Genomic DNA, 5,957 nt, shown 5'->3' on the forward strand with positions numbered 1-5,957 from the left:
TTCCATGACGGATTTAAACTTACCTTCTATTTTCGTGCCTTTAGTAGGCTTAGTATTTCCGGCAATTGCAATGACTTCTTTATTTCTTTATGTGCAAAAAAATAAGATTGTCTAGTATTTTTTAGTGTAAGTAATATAATATGGTAGGGTATGTGGCTTTTTCTACACACACTTTCTACACACAAATGAAAAACGGTTATGGATGCGGATATAGGCTACGAGCATAAATGCATGAATATGCAGAGCCAGGTATAGCGAGTTTTATTTTATTTATTTTAATTGAATCAACGAATATTTTTGAATAGAAAGTCAATGTATCTAACCTATTATTTCACAGGAGTACTAGTTGCTGAAGGCGATTTCAGAATCAAAAAAAGTAAAGTCAAAATTATTTAGCTTATTCTCTCAATTTCAATCGACCGCTGCTGGATTTAGTATATCTAATATGAATTGGCGATCAGAACACATATGGGTAGAACTTCTAAAAGGTTCTCGAAAAAGGGGTAATTTTTTCTGGGCCTGTATTCTTTTTCTAGGTTCACTAGGATTCTTATCGGTTGGGATTTCCAGTTATCTTGGTAAGAATATTATATCTATACTTCCATCTCAAGAAATTCTTTTTTTTCCGCAGGGGGTCGTGATGTCTTTCTACGGAATCGCAGGCCTATTCATTAGCTCCTACTTGTGGTGTACTATTTTGTGGAATGTAGGTAGTGGTTATGACCGATTCGATAGAAAAGAGGAATAGTGTGCATTTTTCGTTGGGGATTCCCTGGAATAAAACGTCGCGTCTTCCTTCGATTCCTTATGCGGGATATCCAATCAATTAGAATTCAGGTTAAAGAGGGTCTTTATCCTCGTCGTATTCTTTATATGGAAATCCGGGGCCAGGGGATCATTCCCTTGACTCGTACTGATGATAAATTTTTTACTCCACGAGAAATTGAACAAAAAGCTGCCGAATTGGCCTATTTCTTGCGCGTACCAATTGAAGTATTTTGAGGTATCTTTTTTGAACTGAGTTGAATGAAGAAAAGAAGAATTGGAAGAAGAAAAGTTTTCTCAACACAGGGAGGAAGTCCCTTCTAAATTGGATTTGTTATTGTAAGGGGATTTTTAAGTATTTATCTAAAGGAAGGAACAAACGAGGATAAGAGAAATTTGCTTTTAATTTTTTTTTATCCAAGTTAGATATATCGCATACTATTCTTCCTTTTTCATCCGAAAGGGCTTTTTTTTTATTCTATTTCACTATTTCATTCCATCTAGATCTAAGAAAGAACCCAATGCACTGAAATTCCACTAATAACTAATATACAAAAAAGAAGAATAGATACAGGGTATCAAACCTATAGAGTTTTTGCTTCAAAGAAATAGAAATATCATGAAATAGAAATATCATCATATAGAGTCAGGGAATGGAATAGAGTCAGCGAATGAAGCATATTCATTAACAACTCCATTTACAGATCAAAAATGAAAAAAAAGAAAGCATTGCCTTCTTTACTATATCTTGTATTTATCGTACTTTTGCCTTGGGGGGTCTCTTCCTCATTTAACAAATGTCTGGAACTTTGGATTAAGAATTGGTGGAATACCAGGCAATCCGAAACTCTCTTAACTGATATTCAAGAGAAAAGGATTCTAGAAAGATTCATAGAATTAGAAGAACTTCTCTCTTGGACGAGATGATAAAAGGGAAACTAAAGACACATGTACAAAAACCTCCTACAGGAATACACAAGGAAATAATACAATGGGTCAAAATAAATAATGAGGATCATCTCCATACCATTTTGCATTTCTCGACAAATATAATCTGTTTGGCTATTCTAAGTGGTTCTTTTTTTCTGGGTAAAGAGGAACTTGTCATTTTGAATTCTTGGGTTCAGGAATTCTTCTATAATTTAAATGACTCAATAAAAGCTTTTTTTATTCTTTTAGTTACTGATTTTTTTGTTGGATTTCACTCCACCCGTGGTTGGGAACTAGTAATTCGTTGGGTCTACAACGATTTTGGATGGGCTCCTAACGAGCTTATTTTCACTATTTTTGTTTGTAGTTTTCCAGTAATTCTAGATACATGTTTGAAATTTTGGGTCTTTTTTTGTTTAAATCGTCCTATCTCCTTCGCTTGTAGTCATTTATCATTCAATTAGTGAAGCATAAATTCATTTGATCTCCCGATATTAATATTAATCAAATTAGCAAGCATCTTTTTTTAGAAAGAAAGCCCTTTTCCATTTTAGCAAAATTCTTTCTATTTATACCTACTTTAAGGTATTCATCATTGCAGTACAACTGTTGCAGTAGAATGACAACAGATTCGTGTATAGGGAACTAGATTAGCTTAGCTACCTATCTAATTTATTGTAGAAATTCTGGGATCTGCGATTGGACATGGAAAATAGAAATACTTTTTCTTGGGTAAAGGAACAGATAACTCGATCGATTTCTGTATCGATCATGATATACGTAATAACTCGGACATCTATTTCAAATGCATATCCCATTTTTGCGCAGCAGGGTTATGAAAACCCACGAGAAGCAACTGGACGAATTGTATGTGCCAATTGCCATTTAGCTAGCAAGCCCGTCGATATTGAAGTTCCCCAAGCTGTGCTTCCCGATACTGTATTTGAAGCAGTTCTTCGAATTCCTTATGATATGCAATTGAAACAAGTTCTTGCTAATGGAAAAAAGGGAGGGTTGAATGTAGGTGCTGTTCTTATTTTGCCCGAGGGATTCGAATTAGCGCCGCCCGATCGTATTTCCCCTGAGTTAAAAGAAAAGATAGGAAATCTTGCTTTTCAGAGTTATCGTCCCGATAAAAAAAACATTCTTGTGATAGGCCCTGTTCCCGGTAAGAAATATAGTGAAATTGTCTTTCCCATTCTTTCCCCTGATCCTGCTACGAAGAAAGATGCTCATTTCTTAAAATATCCCATATATGTAGGGGGAAACCGAGGAAGAGGACAGATCTATCCTGATGGTAGCAAGAGTAACAATACAGTCTATAATGCTACGTCAACAGGTATAGTAAGAAAAATACTACGTAAAGAAAAGGGGGGGTATGAAATATCCATAGTTGATGCATCAGATGGACGCCAAGTGATTGATATTATACCTCCCGGACCAGAACTTCTTGTTTCAGAGGGGGAATCCATCAAGCTTGATCAACCATTAACAAGCAATCCTAATGTGGGAGGTTTTGGTCAGGGGGACGCAGAAATCGTGCTTCAGGATCCATTACGTGTCCAAGGCCTTTTGTTCTTCTTCGCATCCGTTATTTTGGCACAAGTTTTTTTGGTTCTCAAAAAGAAACAGTTTGAAAAGGTTCAATTGTACGAAATGAATTTCTAGGTCCCGGGGATTTCTTACCATCAAGTTGGTAAAAAGCCTCGATTTATTGGCAATTGCTAGAATTATCTATGATCTATTTTGGAAATCCTTTTTTTGTTTAGACTGCTTTTTGTTTATGAGATGTCTGGAATTCCTTATTTATATCCCATGCAAAAGAAGAGAATCCAAGGCAAAGGCGAGAACAATCAAATTAAAATTTCTTCTTTTTCGGAGGGATTGCAGGTCTTCTTAATCGTCTATTCGGCACAAGAAAAAGCCTTTTTCTTGTGCCGATTCTTCTTGTATCAAAATAAGAATCCTTTTTCTTCCTAATTCGTCAAAGATTACTATTTCTTCTTTATTCGGGTCTGTCTCTTGGACCTCTTTTTCTTTTGCTTAGGTTTAGCCGAGGTAGTGGACAAACAGAGGGGAAGAAAATATGGCGGGGGAAAAATTTCTTGTGATTGTGAGCAAATTGCTTGGCTTGTTTAATTAAGTTCAACTTCAAATTTACAGAAATTTTGCAAAAAAAAAGTAAACTCTTCCATTGAAGGTTTTTTTATTTTTAGGCTAGTTGAATAGTTTTGATTAAGGTTTTATTAGTTTATTACTCGAAACTAAATCAAGGATTTTCAGGATACTTCCTTCGTGGAATAAGATATTGGATCCTCGAGTGATCTCTTTTTCTTGTTGCTTCATAAGAGTGAATCGAATAGATTCAATTCGCGTTATAAGAGTAAAATAAAAATTCCGCGGGTCCTTTCCGCTCTAATCAGATAAAGGGGGGTAAGGACCCGCTAAGCTCCTACTTTTTCATGTTTACAATCTGGTCCCTCCGATTACTATAGAGATGAACCCAATCCAGAATATGAACCATAAAAGAAAACACCTACTAAACCAATCACAGCAATACCAGCTACAGTACCTATCAGCCAAAGAGGAATTCTTCCAGTAGTATCGGCCATTTCCCCTACTTTCCTCCACATTTTATCAATTGGTCATGCTAGAGACAAAAACAGTCATGGGTAGTTATAAGGATGGTATCCTTCCAAATGGGATAAGAGAATTCTTATTAGTCTCTTTCTTTCTCTCAATTGAAGAAGTAATTGGAAAATAAAACAGCAAGTACAAAAATGAGTAATAAACCCCAGTATAGACTGGTACGATTCAATTCAACATTTTGTTCATTCGGGTTTGATTGTGTCATAGTTCTATAGTTGGAATTTGTTTTATCGTTGGATGAACTGCATTGCTGATATTGATCCCAAGAAAAAAACAGTAGGTACAGCTAGTCCGTGAATAGCCAGCCATCGCACTGTAAAAATAGGATAGGTTCGATCTATGGTCATTGAGGGCCTCCTAAAAGGATCTACTAAATTCATCGAGTTGTTCTAAAGAATCAAAACGGTCGGTTATTAACGGAATTCCTTGTCGGCTTTCCGTGAAATACTCGTTTGGCCTAGGACTTCCAAACACGTCATAAGCTAAACCCGTACTGACAAATAACCAACCCGCAATGAATAGGGAAGGTATAGTAATGCTATGAATAACCCAGTATCGAATACTGGTAATAATATCAGCAAAAGAACGTTCTCCCGTGCTTCCAGACATGCTGAACTCCCAAAATTTTTGTACATTCAAAAAAGGAATTGATTCCGTAAAAGATGGGATCGACCAGTAAATAGAAAATTACTGATATTTCATCCTTGTGAGATTGTCAATTTTGTACCAAAGGTGTATTTTGAGTATACCGAATTAGTATAGCTATCCTTCCTATGGCACAGCAATCTGGTTTTGCCTGGTTCCGAAACATAATTACTTTTTTATTTTTTTTTTGTCTATAGGTAAGCTATATGTTATTCAAGGCATCAATAGAAAACCCCATTTTTGTAGGTTCTACTTACTTTTCATTGGCTTCGGAATAATAGAGTAATTCGGAATAGCAGCCAAAATCTTGGGAAAATCTAAGTTAATGATCAATAGGTTTGGATAAATAATTTAGGAAGGATATTCTCATACTGACACAATACAAGGACAAGTATATGTGAAATCTATCCTTTCATAATTCGTAATTCATCCTTGTATTGTTTGTTGGATTAGGTCTAACTTTCTTGACCAAACTGCGAGCGCGGAACTTTACGAGATGAAATAGGGAAAGACAGAAGATAGAATAGAACTTAAAAGGATAATTGAAGTGACTCGTCTTCGAATCTACTTTGGTTGGAGTTCGAAAAAGGAATAAAAATAAAGTAAATTCAAGGAAGAGCTTTCTTTTTTTTTTTTTTTTAACAGCCCCTTGGCAGGTCGTGGAATGCTTTTGTTCTCCTCTTATTCCATATGGAATACAATCAGTTAAAATAAGAAGGAATAGGGGAATATTCGATCGTTCACTCCAAAAAGAGGGTCCTATTGAAAAAGAAATTATCCAAAATAGAAAGAAGTTTTTTTTTTCAAATTCAATTGTTTATTTATCTCTTATTCAAAAATTTCCCTGAAAATTGAATTTCTTTTTTTCATTCAATGGGGTTAGATGATCTAGTTCTTAATATTATTACTTTACTCAATTGACAAATTCCACAACAAATCTCTTGATTCGGAATTAGGGACTCATGTAT

This window comes from Triticum urartu, unplaced genomic scaffold (assembly GCF_056163025.1).
Source record: "Triticum urartu cultivar PI428250 unplaced genomic scaffold, HENAU_Tu73 scaffold1, whole genome shotgun sequence".
Lineage (NCBI taxonomy): Eukaryota > Viridiplantae > Streptophyta > Magnoliopsida > Poales > Poaceae > Triticum > Triticum urartu.